This window comes from Elephas maximus, chromosome 10, assembly GCF_024166365.1.
Source record: "Elephas maximus indicus isolate mEleMax1 chromosome 10, mEleMax1 primary haplotype, whole genome shotgun sequence".
Taxonomy (NCBI): domain Eukaryota; kingdom Metazoa; phylum Chordata; class Mammalia; order Proboscidea; family Elephantidae; genus Elephas; species Elephas maximus.
This window is the reverse complement of record NC_064828.1, coordinates 72231201-72251428: the sequence shown is the minus strand read 5'-3', so window position 1 is coordinate 72251428 and position 20228 is coordinate 72231201. Positions and strand designations below refer to the sequence as shown.

The following is a 20228-nucleotide window of genomic DNA, read 5'->3' as shown; positions in this document are numbered from 1 at the left end:
TTTTAGGTTTTGGCTCGGGAATGTGGGTGGATAGTGATACTGTTAAGTGATGCGGATGCAGGAAGAGAGAATCAATGCAAAAACACTTAAGAATATAATAGCACTCCATTACATATGTAATGTATTAATATTAAAATCATATTTCACTGAAGTTACCTTTAAGTTAATGGTCATCAACAGTATTGATTATGCAGACTTAGACCATTAGAAATCACAAAGCTAGTGCTTTTAAGACCTTTTACAAAAGATGCAAACCATGAGCCGTTTGAATTTAAATTTTTTAACTGATAGAGGTAATATGTCATGTTAAGTTCACTTATTAGGTGATTAAATTTTACTATGGCTATAGAGTTTACTTTATTAGCACTTGCTGATAAGGAGAAACATTTCTACCAATTGAATAAGGAGCCCCAGTGGTGCAATGGTTAAGTGTTCGGTTGCTAACCAGAAGAGTGGTGTTAGAACCCAGCCAGTGGCTTCTTGGGAGAAAGACCTGGCAATTACAGACAAGAAGATCCTAGGGGCAGTTCTACTCTGTCAGATGGGGTCACTATGAGTTGGAATCGACTCAACAGCACACAACAAAAACAACAACAACATCAATTGAATATAGGGTGAATACACAATTGCATTCATATCATCTCATTATTTATCTGTAATGAGACTACGCCTGAAACAGTTAAGTCTTAGAGAGCAAAACAAAGTTTGCTAAGTGCTAATAGGAAACCCTGGTGGCATAGTGCTTAAGAGCTACGGCTGCTAACCCAAAGGTCGGCAGTTTGAATCCACCACGCACTCCTTGGAAACCCTATGGAGCAGTTCTACTCTGTCCTATAGGGTCACTATGAATCAGAATCAACTCAAAGGCAATGGGTTTGGGTTTGGTTTTGGTTAAGTGCTGATAAGATGTATCAAAAAGATCCCTGATTATATAGTAACCCATTTAATAATTTATTAAGTAAAACAACAGGAGGATTCACTATTTTTTGAGCAAAAGAAAATAATATGGTTTCTCTAGAACCTCTTATCGATTCTCTGTGTTGGCTCACATGTAACTGACTGCATGGTTGGAATAACCTTTTAAAGGTTTGAAAGCAGCATAGTGCATTGGGCTTGGTAAGAAAGTAGTGCATCATCACTTTTGTACAAGCCCTTCAGATGCTTCTCAGTATAGATTGGGAACTAAGGGGAAATAACCAGGCTCCTCTGACAGGCAGTAAGTGAGAATAGTGTTTGAGAGCCTAGCATTTGGGGTAGCTTTGTCTGAGTGTGAACCCTGGGCCACCATTTTCTAATTGTGCAACCTTGGGCAAGTTCATTGACTGAGCTCCCTGAGTCTCAGTTTTTTGATCTATAAATCAGTAAAACCTGCTTTACAGGATTGATGTAAGAATTCAACAAATTATTACATGTAAAAACGTTCAGAACAGAGCCTGGCAAACCGTAAGCATTGAATCAATGTTAATGACTATTATTTCTCAGATAAGTTGTTACTCCTGATACCTTGTATGTCAGTCTGAGCTGATCGGGGAGCATGATTGAACAACAGCTATGGGATATTTGAAGACCTTACCACAGTGCTTCTTGAAATCAGCTAGAAATGGAATGTAAAGTATGTTCGTAGCTAGTAAATTTTCTAGTGTTTTACTTTTGACCTAATGGAATAATTGACCTAATGTTTTAATTTTGACAATGGAAGTATGAAGTGTGAAAATTCTTGTGGTCTTAACATGGTGACTCACAACCCTGTATTTGTACTATCCAAAAAGATTGTGAATTAGATATCGGGACAAAATCTGTGCATGTGATAGATTGTGACTCCCGGTTGGGATTTTTCCTTTATGTTAATTGAAATGCACCACTACCACCTCTAAAAAAAAAAAAAAAAATTGCCGTTGAGTCAATTCCGACTCATAGCAACCCTACATGAAAGAGTAGAACCGCCGCATAGGGTTTCCAAGAGCGGCTGGTGGATTTAGACTGCCGATCTTTTGGTTAGCAGCCAGAAACTTAACTACTGCACCACCACCCTCCCCTTAGTAGAAGAAATTGATTGCTCTGGTTGAAAACAAAAGAGGTCTTCTCCACCCCACTCTGTCACAATTTCTTTCCCATTCATGATTCACAGACTAAAACCAGGGTTGTTCTCGCTCCAAGAAAAGAAGTTTTGACCTCTATTTTTTCCCCATCTTTTCTGATTGACATGGTGAGGCAAGGAAGCATTACTACTATCTCAGTCATCTAGTGTTGCTATAACAGAAATACCACAAGAGGATGGCTTTAACAAAGAGAAATTATTTTCCCGCCGTCTAGTAAGCTAGAAGTCCAAATTCAGGGTGTCAGCTCTAGGGAAAGGCTTTCTCAACCCTGGAGGAAGGTCCTTCTTCTCATCAATCTTCCCCTGGACTAGGAGTTTCTCCTTGCAGGAGCCCTGGGTCCAAATGACGTGCTCTGCTCCCAGTGTTGCTTTCGTGGTGATCTGAGGTCCCCACTCTGCTTGCTTCTCTTTCCTTTTATCTCTTGTAAGATAAAAGGTGGTGCAGGCCACACTCCAGGGAAACTCACTTTACGTTGGATCAGGGATGTGACCTTAGTAAGGGTGTTACAATCCCACCCTAATCCTCTTTAACATAAAATTACAATCACAAAATGGAGGACAACCATACAATACTGGGAATCATGGCCTAACCAAGTTGACACGTAGTTTTGGGGGACACAATTCAGTCCATGTCAACTACCTTAGCAACTCTGCATTAAGAAATTTGAGGTAACAACTCAGCTTTGAAGGCCCGATTCATTTGTGTGTATGTGTGTATATGGAGTCTTTATGTTTCCTGAGGGCTTTGTCTGATTCTCACTATTGTATCTCCAGTGCCTAGAACAATGTTTGGCATATACCAATAAATATGTTTTGAATACTCTTATATGTTTGGCATATAAGAGTATTCAAAATATATTTATTAAATGAAAGAATCAATGAATGATTAACGACTGGCCAGTTTTCTTTGGTAGAGTACCGGGGAAGGTACAGTTTTGTGTCTGGCTTTTTTTACTCAAGACGGTGTTTTTGAGATTTGTCTGTGTTATTGTGTGTATCAATAGCTTGTTACTGTGTATTTAGAAGCAGAACATTTTAAGAAGTCCTAAAATTTCCAAGTGCTCCATATAGTTCTTCCATGTTCAGAGAAAGTCATGTGCTTCTTCACTGCACCTTGCCCATTTTATTTTTGTAGTTTTCTGTTTTAGAAACACTTTTTTTCTACATAATAATCACTCAGTCTTCTTTTTTTTCAAATAGCAAGGCAACTATTACAGTCTGGGTTTAGTACCCCTTCTGTCTCCAAAATTGTGTTCATGAGAACACCCCACACTCCTTTCTTGCTGCTTCTGCTCAGACGGCACTCACTCTACTGCTAAACCAGCTTGTATTCTTGTGGAGAGACAGGGAGCAAGGGAGTCCCAAGAGGATGCTGAGACTCTCAAAGCAGCGTTTTTCATGGAGCAAATTAAGGACAAACACAAGTCATTTTGGGATTTCGACCTAAATCTTAACCCATTTATTTTCTTAAAATAAATCTCTTTTTTTCCTAGTACTTTTAAAATGTTTGTGATAAAAACAGCATGCTATAATTGTTGCTTTCTAAATTGAAAACTTTGAAAACAAAGGACAGTATTGACAAAACTGTAATGGCTATGTAATTTATGCAATTTATTATGTAATAATGTTTTCTAACGCTTATAGGACATGGGCTCTACGAGGTGTATTATTTCTTCCAGTACTTTAGTGAAATTTTTCTCACAGTTTTCCCCACTTGTTCACAAATGCCCTTCTCAAATCACATGTGCCTTCCCTTTTCAATTCATATTAGCTTATCTTTCAAGGGTGTACAGTTACACATGTTTAGCAGATGTTCCTAAAAGGTGTTTGATTTAAAGTAACAATAATAGCTACAATTTATCAAGCATCACCATGCGTTAGGCTGATTCTATGATTTAACTTAATTATACCATTTATTTTAAATTGATGTATAATTTACATATACAAAATTACAGGAATCTCATTTGTACAGCTCAGCAATACACAGCTTCTTAACCATCACCCAGATCAAGACACAGGACACTTACATTGCTTGGGAAGCCTCCATCATTCATGTCCCTTCTCCCGGTTAAACTCCCATCCCTGGAAGCAACCATTATTCTATCACCATAGGTAGTTTTAACTGTTTTTGAACATCACAGGAAGGGAATAATTTTCTGTCTGGCTTCTTTTGCTCTGAATGATGTTTTTGAGATCATCCATGTAATTTTGTGTATTGATTGTTACCACTATTTTTTTTTTTGTATCACTGTGTGATAGTGTACAATACGACGTTTCACAGTTTGTTATCTATTCATTTGTTGATGGACATTTAGGTTCTATCCAGATTTTTTTTTAGATGTTATGAATAGCCTTGAACATATTATTTTGTGGATTGTGCAAGTATTTCCTGAGTATCTAAGTAGGAGTATGGTTGAAAAGTTGCCGTTTGAAGCTGTTTTATGTGAATTTTGCCTCCTTTTCAGAGCAAATAAGTTTTTTTTTTCATTTTATTCCTTTTTTATTGTACTTTAGAGGAAGGGTTACAGAACAAACTAGCTTCTCATTGAACAATTAGCACATATATTGTTTTGTGACATTGGTTACTAACACCACAGCATGTCAACATTTTCCCCTTCTCTACCTTGGGTTCCATACTACCAGCTTTCCTGTCTCCTCCTGCCTTTTAGTTTTTGATCCTGGGCCTGTCTAATCTTTGGCTGAAGGGTGAACCTCAGGAGTGACTTCATTACTGAGCTAAAAGGGTGTCTGGGGGCATACTCTTGGGGTTTCTACAGTCTCTGTCAGGCCAGTAAATCAGGTCTTTTTTTGTGAGCTAGAATTTTGCTCTACATTTTTCTCCAGCCCTGTCCGAGACCCTTTGTTGTGATCCCTGTCAGAGCAGTCGGTGGTGGTAGCTGGGCACAATGTGGTTGTGCTGGACTCAGTCTTCTGGAGGCTGTGGTAGTTGTGGTCCATTAGTCCTTTGGACTAATCTTTCCCTTGTATCTTTGGTTTTCTTCATTCTCCCTTGCTCCCAATGGGATGAGATCAGTAGAGTATCTTAGATGGTTGCTCACAAGTTTTTAAGACCCCAGACACTACTCTCAAATAATTTTTTTTTAGTACTTAAATCTCTCACAGAACTCTAGTTCAGGAATCTGTTCTTTATCCTTATTACAGTTTGTCTACTTGTTTTACTGATTACTGAAAAAAGGGTTTTAAAATCCCTACTTATGATTGTAAGCTTTTTAAAAGTTTTATCCCTTTAGTTTTCTCAGTTTTGGCTTTATATAGGTGAAACTCTCTTATGAATGTTATGTCTTTCTGATAAATTGACTCTTGTATTGTTACAAAAGTATGTTAATACTCCATGTTTTGAAGTGTACCTTGTCTGCTGGTTTTCTTGTGCTTATTGTTTGCATGTATATCTTTGTCCACTCTTAAACTCACAACCTAAGTCTTTATATTTAATGTGTGTTTCATATAGATGACATACCATCAAGCCTTCCTGTTTAATCCAGTCTGATAATCTCTTCTTTTTAACTGGAGTGTTTAAACATCTACTTTTGTATTATTATTGACATGGTTTAGCTTAAATCTACCATCTTTCTTTTTGTTTGTCTCATCTGGTTTCTGTTTCTCTGTTACTTTGTGCTTACTTCATTTTGAGTTAATCAAATATTTATTACTATCCATTTTATTTCCTCTCTTGGCCTTTTAGCTATACATCTTTTATTATTTTTAATGGTTGCTCTATGGCTAACATAAGTAACTCACCAAATTCTACTTAAAGTGGAAATTTAGCACTTTATACTATTTAACCTTCACATCTTCACTATGGAGAATTATTATTCACACTTTTCAGATAGATTAAAAAACTGAAAGTACCAAAAGAGGGTAAGTAATTTGCTTAAAATCACACCTGAGGAGAAGTGGAGCCATCTAAAGAATGCTAGACACTCAAATGGCCCTGATAATATTTGATTTGGTGGTTCTCACTATATAGCGATAAACTTTACGAATGGCATAAGAAAAGTATTTGTGCTAAGGATTTTAGTGAAAGTTCCATGTGATTCAGTCATCAAATGTTTCTAGATAATGAAAGAGATTGACATCTCAGAGGCTACAAAATTAGCTGCTTTCTCAGTGAAAAATGTCCTAGTGGAAACATTGAGAAGGTTCCCAGGAGGAAGTCCATAAGTGAGGAATTACACAGAGAAAATGGTGAATGTTTTGAAGGATGGGGATGGATGGATATTTTAGCTTTGAATTTATTATGAGAGTAAAAGGCTGAAATGATATAAAAATAAAGGTTAACCAGCACTTATAGATCACATATTGTGTACTATGAGCTTTTCCAGCCACATGTGGTAAGTACTTTAAAAAAAAAAACTCCAATATGCAGATGAAGAAATTGAGGCACAGAGAAGATAAGACTTTTTCCCAGATCACATAGCTGGAAAAAAGTAGAAGTAGTCAGTTTTGAAAGCCTGGGCTCTTAACCACTATACAAACTAAAGGTGGAAAAAAGGAAGAGGTTGTTTAGTTTCTAGCTCTTCTGGACTCTGTATAAGCCTTTCAACAAGTTTCTGAAGTTGATAAGTACGATTCTCATTTTTCATGATGGGAGAATGGATGTGGTAGTTAGATGAACTCACCAACATCCAACACTTCTGTAACTGAAAGTCTGCATGTCCAAGTCTCCTCCAAGTGATAAGGATAGGCCAATTCTGGAGGGGAGGAGAATCAGAGGAAGCGGATCCATATGGGATGATGCCTAGAGCATGTAGTAGGTTCTGAAGGCTGAAAGTTGAAGAGTTTGGAAATGATTCTAGAAACTTATTTTTACAAGTTTAGGAGAGGAAAAAAAGAAAGCAGAACATGGAAATGAAGTCTAATTATAGAATACCAAGAATTGGGGTAATTTTAGTACAGAGAGGAAAAATTAGTTCATGAGAAGAGAAGAACCAATTTAAATGTTTTCATTGCATATTTAACACAAAAAAAAAAATCTCAATTAACTTTTGTGTGAATGATAATTCTTCAAAGGAAATTCAGTTAGATATATTAGAGAAAACAACAACAACAACAACAAAGTGAGTTTTCTATGTGGGTCAAACTGAATTTGTTAAAATTTTAGCCTTAATTTATGGAAAAGATTTCTGGCTTCACAATTGGAATTGGTAAAGATTTTGAATCACTTTCTATCCATTTGTATTGATTTTATTATAAATATGTAGATTGATACTTTGCAAAACCACAATAGATTTTGCTGAAGGTCTGAACTCTTACTTTTTTAAGCCCGTAAAACAAGTGTTGAGAGGTTGCCAAAGGTTGACTGTCAATAGGTAACCTCAGTTCCACAGGAGAGGGGAATTGGGGTGGAGGAGGAAGATTATCAACTTTTGTTTTGTTTTCATCTTAGTTGCTTGACAGGTTGCAATAAGCAGACATTATTTTGAAATAGCAATAATTATAGCAACAATGAAAGAAAATTGTAATATATTTTATGAGTTGAAAATAAGACAAGATGTGTACTTTGGAAATTCTTAGAGGAAAAATAGGGTTTCCGTAATCAGAAAGTATTTTTTGAGTAATAGACATATAAAACTATGATTTCTAGTGTAAATTGGGTTTCATGCCTGCATGTGTGTGTTAGGGACATGAAAAAAATGAGAAAAAACCCCCCAAAACTAAAGATTACCCATTTAAATAAATTTAGTGATAATCCAACTCAGTCTGATTGATCACTTTCAGTCTTTCTTCTTGATTCATAGTGAGGATTTTTAGCTTGAAATCTGGAAGATTTTGCTAATAAGATAGTCTGGAGGAAGCTTCTCTTTATTTTGATCTAATGTTGCTTTTTTACTAAACTTTAGTAATACGTACTATACTTGAAAGTTAATGGAAATGTCTAAATAAACAAAACTAACATTCTAGAGAGAAATGGCAATATTTGACATAAGCAAATACAGGCTCATAGGAGATTTTCTAGATTAGAAACACAGCTGCATTTCAGTAATTTTAAGCTCCTCAATTGTATGTACCTTTAATGACCACAATGTTACATTTGATTTTTTTCGCACCCTTTCAATTTTCATATGAAATGAAATCTTACGGTGCAGTGCCTGTGGTTATATACCCTGGAGAACTTCAGTAGATGAAGTAAATTAGTATTTTGTTGTATATCTTCTGAGTCTTACAGACACACACACACACGCCAAAAACATTGGAGATCATCTTCTACATACTGTACTGTGACTTATTTTTTTCACTTTACAGGATATTGTCAACATCTGATATGATCATTTGAAAGTCTGCCTACTCTTCCATCCTGTACATCTACTACAGTCATTGTTTGTTTTCATTTTCCCCCTGATTAAAATACCCCTGATATTGGACATCCTTACACATGATCTTTGTGCACTTCTCTGGTTATTTCCTGTGGCTGAATTCTGAAAGGGGAATTTCTGGGTCAAAAGACTGTGAATGTTTTTAAGACTTTTGTTACAAATTATCAAATTTCCTTCAGAAATGTTGAAATACTGTGTATTCCCAACAGCACTATATGAGATTGTTAATCCTTAAAAAAGGTGTTGTCAATAACATAATCTATATAGATTTAATAGGTAAAAATATAATTGTTGTTTTAATTTTCGCTTTATAGTAAAACCAGATTTTTTTTGTATGTTTGTTGCCATCTGAATTTGTTTATGAATTCTTAGTTTCCGTCTTTTGCTTAGATTTCTGTAGGAGTGTTTGTCTTTTTTTTTTATTATCTTTTTATGTTTCATATACTTTACTAATATTCTTAGTTTTTTATTTGATGCTTTTAATGGTGTTTTTAACATGTAGAAATGTTAGTGTGTGTGTGCGCGTGCGCACGCATGTGCGTGTCCATGCCCGCCCGTGCATGATGCGAGCCTATGCTTAAATCTATCATTGGTTTCGTTCCTGTTTCTTCCTTTACTATTTTGCTTAAAAAAGAATTCCTCACCTTAAGGTTAAGAAATATTTACCACATTTTTCTATTTCCTTTATAGTTTTGTTTTTTTACATTTCACCATATAACAAACTTTGAATTCCTTTTATTTAATGTTTCCAAGTTAACCTATCATTTCAGCACCATTTGCTCATCGTCTGTCAGCATCCTCTGATTTGAATTGCTACCTTTAAAAAAAAAAAAAATTTTTTTTTAGCACCTACTAAATACTTGTATTTACTTAATCTGTTTCTAGGCTTTCTTTTCTGTTACATTGATCTACCTACTACTATACTTGTTCCATGTTATTTTCATTATTGTAGCTTGATAATATATTTTATTATGAGGTACTATTGTTTCCCCTTAATTCTCATTTTTACCTCCTTATTCTTCTACATAACCTTAGAATTCTTTTCCTTAGGCTACAAAAAAAAAAAAAGTCAGCAGAGATTTTGATCAAAATTTCAGGCACATGATATGCTATTTATTCAAGTATTCTTATTTTTTTTTTTTCAGAAAAGTTTGAGAGCTTTCTTCATATGTCTTCTGTACATTTCTCCCTCATCACTCCCCTTCTTTCCATATAGTACCTTCTGGATTAATTTGCCTAAAGCACTCTATGATCGTGTCTTCCCAGCTCAGTGTTGGCTTCATTTCTCCCTGACTCATCTTTACCCACCTAAGTCCAACTCCTTTTCCTTTCCAGTATGGCTTCCTTCCCTGCTTTCCAGCCTTAAGCCAAAAAAACTAAACCCATTGTTGTGGAGTCGATTCCGACTCATGGCAACCCTACCTCCTATTAACTCCCCAACACACACCTTTTGCCCTGGGTTCCTTGTGTTTTCTAGAGGAATTTTTGCTTTCTTCCTTCCACCCTTTTGTTCATATTATTTTCTGTGTCTCGGATGTGACCCTTCTGTTTTCATCAGTTTCTCCTGCTAACAAGAAGTTGTATGTAGCAAATCTGTAGATGAAAACAAGAAATTGAAACCTTTGAAAATCATGACTCATATAGAAGAGTTGTAAAAACTAACAAAATTAGTTGTGTGACATGAGAAGTTCCTTAATATTCTGAGCCCCAGAGTCCTCATCTGTAAAATGGGGACAATAGGCCCTACCTCACAATATTGTTGGAATGATTAAATAGGATGATGCCTACAAAATACCTGTTTGACACCTAGTGAATACAGCAAACGCTAAAATTGTTAACTGCTGTGGTAGGCTGAATAACCCACATCCTCCCCGCCAAAAAGATGTCTGCTTTCTAATCCCTGGAACCTGTAAACATGTTACCTTACATGGCAAAAGGAACTTCGCAGATGTAATTAAGGATCTTGAGATAAGGAGATTATTCTGAACTATCTAGGTAAACCCGGTGTGATCACAAAGTTTCTTATAAAACAGTAAGCTGGAGGGTCAGAGTCAGAGAAGGAGATGTGATGAAAGAAGCAGAGATTGGAGAAATGTGAGAAAGGAAGGGAGCCAAGGAATGCAGGCAGCCTCTAAAATCTGGGAAAAGCAAGGAAATGATTGTCTAAAAGGACTGTCGACATTTTGATTTTAGACCAGTGAGACCCATGTCAGACTTCTGACCTCCAGAGCTGTAAGATAATACATTTGTTTTAATCCCCTAAATTTGTGGTAATTCATTATAGTAGTAACAGGAGGCTAAAACAACTGCTATTGCTAATTTTATCATCGTCATTAGAATAGTTTTTATCAACCCTGGAAAAGAGAAGCCTTAGGACATGATCACTGTCTTAATACAATTAAGGAATTTTCACATGGAAGAGAGACTCTGGGTAGCCCAGGGTGCAGAACTAAGGTCAGTGGTTGGAAGTCACAAAGAAGGACATTTGGAGCCAATTTAAGAAAAAGCCGCCTGAAAATAAACTAACACAGTAAATTGCTGATAACATTGGAGGAGTTCAAGCGGGCATGGGGTGACCTCATATTAGATAAATTGAATATGTGTATTGTAAAGTGTCAGGCTAAATTTCACCATCCTCCAGATATTAGCTTTAATGCCTCTGCTTTTATTATGTTTTCCATTATCATGTCAGCCAAGGCCATCTCTTATATATGCTCATTCTCTCTGCTTTATTCCCATTACTCTTAGCTGTCCCACTTCTGTGGTGTTATCTCATATGCCTTTGTGTTTAATATCTAGATTCTAGCTTTCTTGAGGACCAGGAACATGTCTTCCACAACTTAGTAGTTTAACACAATTTGGAACAGTTTCTTAAGCTCACCAAAAAATGTGTTGAAAGAAGGAATTAATTCATAACAGTTCAAGTGTGTAAAATATGGAAATTATTATTCATCTTCTTTTGAATAAGAGGAAACCCTGATGGTATAGTGGTTAAGCGCTACGGCTGATAATTACAAGGTTGGCAGTTCAAACCTACCAGGCACTTCTTGGAAACTCTATGGGGCAGTTCTACTCTGTCTTACAGGGTCGCTATGAGTCGGAATCGACTAGATGGCAACGGGTTTTGAATAGGAGAAAAAATAGAGAATTATTTCATAGAATTAGAGACTATTTATGTAGTTCTTTCTGTGTTGATTCAGATGTTTATTTTGATGAAGTTATGAAATCCAAGATATACGGGTAATGCCTATTGAAAGGAATGCCTATTTCTCTGCCTCATGAGAAACAATTGCTTACTTCTCATTTATCTTTTATGTGATTTGCACATAGGATTTTTAAAATAAGTGGTCTCCAAGAAACCTGAATTCTATTTCTGATCTGTGCCACCCTTTAGACCTGGGACGGGGACTCTCTAGACTGGATCCTGTTCTTAGGAGGTCCTGCATATCACAAACATTGAGAGGCAAAGCCTTTTTTTCTCCTTCGTCTTGTAAAACAAATGTTTTCTTCAAGTTCAGGAACTAGTGAGAGCAAATGAGGGGGCTGCTTGAACCTGTTTCCTTGGGCAAGGATACAGACGTGAGAGCAAAGGAGCACGTTAGCAGGAAGTTAAAAATTGAAGCCTCTTTTGCAGGACACCATGGAATGCCAAGTCAGACCTGAAACCATTGCTGTCTAGTCGATTCCGACTCATAGCAACCCTATAGGACAGGTAGAACTGCCCCACAGGGTTTCCAAGGAGCGCCAGAAGAACTGCCGACCTTTTGGTTAGCAGCCATAGCTCTTAACCATTACGCCACCAGGGTTTCCGTAGTCAGACCAGAGTTCCCAGATAACTGCACTCTCGCCCTGCCCTCTGCTCAGGCAGTGTAATTTTTGGGAGACACCTTAGAACTAACTACCTGGAAATCCAGTCTGGAAAGTGAGGCCTGGGGAGGAGCATGGCCTGATCAGTCAAGGTTCACATAGGCCCAGCTTCTGCCGTGCCCCAGCCTTCTCATATCCTGGTTTAGGCTTTCGAGGGTAGGGCGGGGGGAAGGTTGGTCCAGGGAGAGCAGCTCCTGAGCCTCTGGTACATGGTGGCCAAGGAGCAAATGTGGGCTGTGCAGTGGCACTGCTTGATTTGTCCCTTTTATATTTCAAATATGTAGTGTGGGCTGTTTGTATTCTTGCCTCAAGTCTGGCACATGTTAGGAGAGGACCTGCTGCTGACTCTTTCAGTTTCCAGTTTTTGGGGGCGGACTTAAGAAAATAATTTCATCTGTAAAAATGGAGGTAATATTTTTATTTAGAGAGGACCACAGAAGGGATTTTTGTCTAGTTTGTTCACTATTGTATCCCAGTGCTATAATTTTGCCAGGCACAGAGCATTTGTTGAGTAAATGAATAAAATGATTTTTATTTCTTTTGAAAATCGGTTTGAAGTATAATTGACATACAATAAACTGCACATATTTAAAGAGTACAGTAAGTTTTGACATGTATAAAGTTGTGAAACCATCACCACAATCAAGATAAGGAACACACCCATCTCCCAAAAATTTTCTCAGGTCTTTTTGTAATCTCCCTCCCTCCCCTGCCCTCGAACCTATGTTCTGTCACTGTACATTAGTTGGCATTTCCTAGAATTTCATCTAAATGGAATCATGCAGTGCCTTAGTTTCCTAGTGCTGCTCTTACACAAATACCACAAGTGGATGGGTTTAAAGAACAGAAATATTTTTTCACAGTTCTGGAGGCTAAAAGTCCAAATCAGGGTCTCAGTCGGCCATGTTGATTTCCTCCCCGTCAGTTGCCCTGGGTGTTCATTAGTTCGTTGGTGATCCTCGCATGATATCTGTCTTTCCCCAGGTGTGCATATTTTTGTGTCTAATCTGCTCTTTTTATAACTCAGAAGTGAGTGGTTTCAGGGCACATCTTATGCTGATATGGCCTTACTAACATAACAAAGAAGACCCTATTTCCAAACAGAATTATACCGCAAGCATAGGGGTTAGGATTCCAACACAGATTTTGGAGGAACACAGTTCAATCCATATCATATAGTGTGTATTGTTTATCATCTAGGTTCTTTTACTCAGCACAATTACTTTGAGATTCATCCACGTTATGTGTATCATTATTTCATTTCCTTTTGCCACTGAGTAGTATTCCATTGTATGGATATATCACATTTCATTTATCTAATGACCTGTTGATGGCCATTTGGTTTGTTTTAAAATTTTGACTATTACACATAAAACCGAAAAAACCAAACCCGTTGCCGTCGAGTCGATTCTGACTCATAGTGACCCCATAGGACCAGGTGGAACTACCTCATAAGGTTTCTGAGGAGCAACTGGTGGACTCGAACTGCTGACCTTTCGGTTAGCAGCCAAGCTTTTAACCACCGCACCACCAGGGCTCCATTACAAATAAAGCCACTATGAATATTATGTACGTGTCTTTATAATGAACACGTGCTTTCATTTATTTTAACTAAATGCCTGGGAATAGAACGGCTAGATCATAAGGTAGGTGTACATCTAACCTTAAACTGTTTTCCAAAGCAATTGTATTATTTTTACATACCCACCACTAGTATATGATAGTTTCAGTTCCTCCATATCCTTATTAACACTTGATATTGTCAGTCTTTTTAATTTTGGTCATTCTAATAGGTATGTAGTGATATTTCATTGTGGTTTTAACTTAAATTTCTCTAATTACTCATGAGCATCTTTTATATGCTTATTTGACATCCATGTGTCTTCTTTTTTTTTTTTTTAGATTCAATGAGGGATTCTTCTGAATACTTTTATTATTTTAAATTAGCAAACATTCTCATTTTCAGTAAGAAATTGCTTTTTTAAAAATCATTTCCCACCAAGAAAAAATTTTTACTTTTTTAATTGGCATCTTTGTGAGCCATTCCATTTGGAACAACACAAGCTGAGATGGAATTTAACTGAAAAGGTAAATTATCTTGTAATAATGTGCCATATCAAACTTATAAGCAGCAGTATTAACATTTTACTTCCTTTTTTTAGTTGGATTTCCTAGGAATAATCTATAACCTTTGAATACACTTAAAAAAAATTATCCTTTGTTGTTTTTTGTCAGTGTGGCACTTTAGGAATTTCAGGAAGCCTGTAATTTTGGTGGGGAGCCCTGGCAGGGGAATTCTTTAACTCCTCAAAGGATGCAGTACCTCCTGGCTCCCGTTTCTTGGTGGTAGGAGGTCCCCCCAAATTCATGTCTTTGCCACATGTAAAATATATTCTCCCCATTCCTGGTACCAAATTCTGTCTTAGTTATCTAGTATTGCTCTAACAGATACATAAAATGTGGAAGCAGTTTTGAAACAGATACATAAAATGTGGAAGCAGTTTTGAAACTGTGAATGGATAGAGGCTGAAAGAGTTTTAAAGTTCCTAATAGTAAAACTTAGATTGTCTTGAAGAGACTTTTGGTGGAATTAGGGACATCAAAGACAATTCTGGTGAGGACTCAGAAGGAAATGAGGAGAGCTGTTATACCAGAGATGGCACAGATGGCAAGAAGCAGCAGCAGAGAAATGTCAGCAGCAGAACCAGGAGACCAGCACAAGACAGTGCTGGAGCTGACCCACAAGCAAGAGAGCTCAGTGCCTTTGTGCAGCAGGATTCCAGGTAGAGTGGGGCACCTTTGGACACTTATTGGTGGAGCTAGGCTTGCTGACCCACGGAGCAAGAGAGCTGAGTGCCTTCCAGCTGAAGTTTACTGGCAGAGTGGGGTGCCTCCAGGCACTTATCAGTGGAGCCACAGACCTCTGGAACATTTGTCCCAGCAGGGCAGACTTGGGTGGTAAGGCCTGAGGAGCAAGAGGCCAAGAAACCAGGAAGCAGAAGCTGAACAGGCAAGAAGCACAGGAAACTGTGCTGCCTCAGTCTCGAAGGGTTAGGGCTGTGACCTCTGGGGTCTCAAAGGGTGCAATCAACACTCAGATGGACTAGGAGAATAGCGTGTCCTTTGGTTCTGGGGTCCCTGTGCTGAGAAGCTGTTAGACCAGGGGAAGATAGATGACAAGGACCTTCCCCCAGAGCCAACAGAGAGAAAAAGCCTTCTCCTGGAACTGGCACCCTGAATTCAGACTTCCAGCCTACTAGACTGTGAGAGAATAAATTTCTCTGTGTTAAAGCCATCCACTTGTGGTATTTCTGTGATAGCAGCAGTAGATAACTAAGACAGCTTATAACTTCCATATGATTCATGTGGATATAAATGTCCTATTTTCAGATAAATCTCTGAGTTATGAAGTGCTTCTCTATGTTTGTAGGTTCTGCTTCTTGGAAAATATTTATTCAACCTTCAGTTTGACAGTTACCCATATATGTCTTATCATTTATTTTTCTCCTCTTGTTGTATTCCCTTCCAGACATGCTTGTATGCCTCAGTTATAAATATGTTTCCTGATGTGTAATCTTTTTGAGTGCAATCTTGGTTCACTCTGCATAGCTCTTTTCTTGACTCCTCATGATCTAAGGGGAATGAAGAGAAAAGTGAGGAAGTGGATTCCATGACTACTTTCTGTTCTGGGAATTTATAGGTAAATAAGGTACAGTCCTCTTCATCCTCAAAGAGCACTGGGACAAATAATAATTGTAATTCAGGATATGAAGGGCTGATAGCGGTAATTGCACGTGCTGAAAACAGTGAAGAGGGAGTTCCTGTGACTAACCAGTAGATGGTAAAACGAAAGAATGTACCTAGGACAGTGCACATCTAGGCCCTGCACAGAATGAGGACACACTAAAAGTGTGTTTAAATAATGACACCACAACATCTCTATTTCTCTTTTCACAAGAGGTAAATGTAAAGGGGAAAATTACCCTCTGCCCCCCAATCTATGTGAGGAGAGATAGTGTGGTTGCTAGGCAGTACCTCTACTGTGCATTGCTAAACATTACCTCCACAACGCATTCTGGAGAATTTCCGTAAGCCATTTCATCCATGCTGTAGAAAGATGTAGGTTTCTCTATAAATGATGATGAAAAGTAAATGGATTGTCCTTTAGAAGCATTGGACCTCTGGCCTGGTCTAAAGGAGAAGAGCAGGTAGGTGCAGGTGGAGGCAGCTCCCTGAGGAGTACTCCCTGGCCCCCTTGCACTCCATAAACAGGCAAGGGGGAGCCTCTTGGGCTTCGACCAGGGATCCTGTGTCATGGCCATATTCTAGGACTGCCAGGAGAGCAGCGGAGAGAAAGAAAAGGAGATGTAGTGAGTTCTTTTTTTTCTTCAAATCTAGGAGATTATATAAGCGAATTATTTTTTAATGTGTTGTTGTTGTGTGCCATCAAGTAAATTCCGACTCATTCTTTAATATGAGGAGGGCTTATTTATTATATTCTACTACCTCAATCTCCCAGGTCCCAGAATCTGAAGACAATGTCCTACATAGAGCTTTTATTATTATTATTTTTTGTCCATATGTACTTAATTTTGAAAGTACAATATCCCAGGGAATGTATAACTAAACCCGGAGTTGGAAGTGCTTATTAACCCTTTTCAAGGATCCATCGTAGCACAGTGGTTAAAGCGCTTGGCTGCTAACTGAAAGGTTGGCTGTTTGAACCCACCAGCTAGCTGCTCCACAGGAGAAAGATGTGGCAGTCTGCTTCCATAAGGATTTACAGCCTTGGAAATCCTTTGGGGCAAGTTCTATTTTGTCCTTACGGGTCGTTATGAGTCGAAATCGACTCAATGGCAATGGGCCTGGTTTATTTGGTATTGACCCTTTTCAGATCACTGTAACCCCACTTTCAGATTATAATTGTTTCCATCTCTGCTCTTCAGGTGCCTGGAAAGTACTGTGACTCTCAGAAGCCTCTGATCTTGATTCCAGTCAGATCTGCCAGACAGTTGCAAGATCATGGGTGCGACACCAGGGAAATGTTGCCACAAAAGGTCCCAACTGTGGCAGGAGCATCCTCTGTGCCACAGAGCATGAGGGGTGAACAAAGCAGAGTGAGTTAGCTGCGGAAAGGCAGTATGGTCCTCCTTTCAAGTGTGGGTAGAGGAATTTGAATTTTATAATGGCAAGAAGCTAGCAAAATAATAATTTAACAACTTTTCTTTTGACTATAACCCATAATTTTAGTTTTTATCTTTTAACCCATACTCATTGGGAAGCTAACCTGAGACTGTCTTAGTTATCTAGTGCTGCTATAACTGAAATATCACAAGTAGGGGCTTTAACAAACAGAAATTTATTCTCTCACAGGTTAGTAGGCTAGAAATCCAAATTCACACACTGGCTATAGGGGAAGACTCGCTCTCTCTGTTGGCTCTGCAGAAGGTCCTTGTGTCTTCAGCTTCTATTCCTTGGCTCCTTGGTGATCTTCATGTGGTGTATCTTCCTCCAACTCTGCTTGCTTAATTTGTGTTTGACTCAAAACACACCCTACACTAATCCTGCCTCATTAACATAACAAAGAGAACTCATTCCCAAATAAGATTATAACCACAGACATAGAGGTTAAGATTTACAACACATATATTCTTTTTTTTTTATTTTTATTGTGCTTTAAGTGAAAGTTTACAAATCAAGTCAGTCTCTCATACAAAAACTTATATACACATTGCTATATACTCCTAATTGCTCTCCCCCTAATGAGACAGCAAACTCCTTCCCTCCACTCTCTCTCTCTGTGTCCATTCCGTCAGCTTCTGACCCCCTCTGCCCTCTCATCTCCCCTACAGATAGGAGATACCAACATAGTCTCATGTGTCTACTTAATCCAAGAAGCTCATTCTTCACTAGTATCATTTTCTATGCCATTGTCCAGTCCAATCCCTGTCTGAAGAGTTGGCTTTGGGAATGGTTCCTGTCTTAGGCTAACAGAAGGTCTGGGGACCATGACCATGGGGGTCCTTCTAGTCTCAATCAGACCATTAAGTCTGGTCTTTTTATGAGAATTTGGGGTCTGCATCTCACTGCTCTCCTGCTCTCTCAGGGGTTCTCTGTTGTGTTCCCTGTCAGGGCAGTCATCAGTTGTAGCCGGGCACCATCTAGTTCTCCTGGTCTCAGGCTGATGTAGTCTCTGGTTTATGTGGCCCTTTCTGTCTCTTGGGCTCATAATTACCTTGTGTCTTTTGTGTTGTTCATTCTCCTTTGCTCCAGGTGGGTTGACACCAATTGATGCATCTTAGATGGCTGCTTGCTAGTGTTTAAGACCCCAGATGCCACTTTCCAAAATACAACACATATTTTGGGGGGACAGAATTCAATCTGTACCAGAGGCACACTTGTATCTTTTCATGAACTAGTGGAGGACATGGAGGCTGAGAGCTCTGAGTGTTGCTTTTGTGTCTTCCTCTTTGATTAATAATAGTAATAACAACAATAATAGATAGTAATTATTCAGCCCTTACTACATGCCAGGCACTGTTCTCAGGGCTTTGCATATGTTAGTTCATTTATTCCTTACAACCACCCTGTGAGCTAAGTCCTTTACTATCCTCCTTTTACAGATGAGGAAATTGAGGCACAGAGATGTTAACTACTTGTTGAAGATCTCACTGAGTTAGAGACAGATTTGTTATTCAAATACAAACAATTTGTCTCTTAATTATGAAGGGCTCAGGATGATCCAGCGCAATCCCTGATTTCAAAGATGAAGAAAATGAGACTTGGAGAGTGTAGGCTATTTGCCCAGAGCCACAGGACCTCTAGGAGAAGAGCTGGGATTTGTCCTTAAGCTTGTAATCCCCTCCTGGGTTCTTTCCTGGGGTACTGCCTCTGCTACTGTCTGTAGACCTGGCTATAGCCACCTTCCCTCTGGGCTCCTCAGTCCTCATTCAGCTTTCCTTTATTGCTACCTCGGCCCAACTCTTTAAGCTTCCTTAATTTGATGAAAGGGTGCTAATGTTGCAGACTTTGGGGATGAGGGTATTTCATTAGGGCTTGGTGTTTGATAATCTTCGGTGTGTACTTGAAGAGTCAGCACAAAGCATCATCTTTAATGTTAGCACTGAAGATATTTGGCCGGTGCCCTGAATTCAGACTTCTGGTCTACTAAACTCTGAGAAAATAAATTTCCATTAGTTAAAGCCACCCACTTGTGGCATTTCTGCTATAGCAGCACTAGATAACTAAGACAACCACTTTAAAATCTAGACTCATATCTGATGTAGCTGGGATTGCTTTCTCTTCAGCATAGGGACTCTGTTCCTGTGTGGCGACTGTGTCCCTGTCTTGGCCAGCAGCATAAGCAAGAAGGGAAACATCATTTCTTTGTTGTTTTTCTCTCATTTACTTATTTAAACTTTTTAATGTTTAACTATAGATTTACGGGAAGTTGCAAAAATAGTACAGAAAGTTTCTATATACCCTTCACTCAGTTTCCCCTAATGTTTACATCTTAAACCAGGTACTGTGGAGTTGATTTCCACTCATGGTGACCCCATGTGGGTCAGAGTAGAACTGTGTTCCATAGATTTTTCAATGGCTGATTTTAAAAAGTAAACCCCGTGGCCTTTTTTCTGGGGTACCTCCGGGTGACTTGAACCACCAGCCTTTCAATTAGCAGTTGAGTATGTCAACCATTTATACCACCCAGGAACCCCTCTTAGGTAGTAACAATGGGAAATAAGAAGCTCATTTGGGGACCTAGAAAGAGTTAACTCTTAAAGTTCATCTCAATCCAGCTGCTTCCATATTGAGTTATGAGATCAACAAGGGATGTGGTGAAAGACTGGGAGGTTGTGTAATAAAATAGTTGACAGAATGGGGGAAGAGATAAGGCACTTACAACGCAGTTTCACTCCATTAGGTAT

At 38.4% G+C, this 20228-nt stretch overlaps 1 protein-coding gene across 4 annotated transcripts in view; it reads left to right on the top strand.

The window, feature by feature from the left end:
- Positions 1 to 20228, top strand: part of RTN1 (reticulon 1) — a 257793-nt gene that overhangs the window by 30064 nt on the left and 207501 nt on the right. The gene's annotated exons all lie outside the window — the stretch shown is intronic.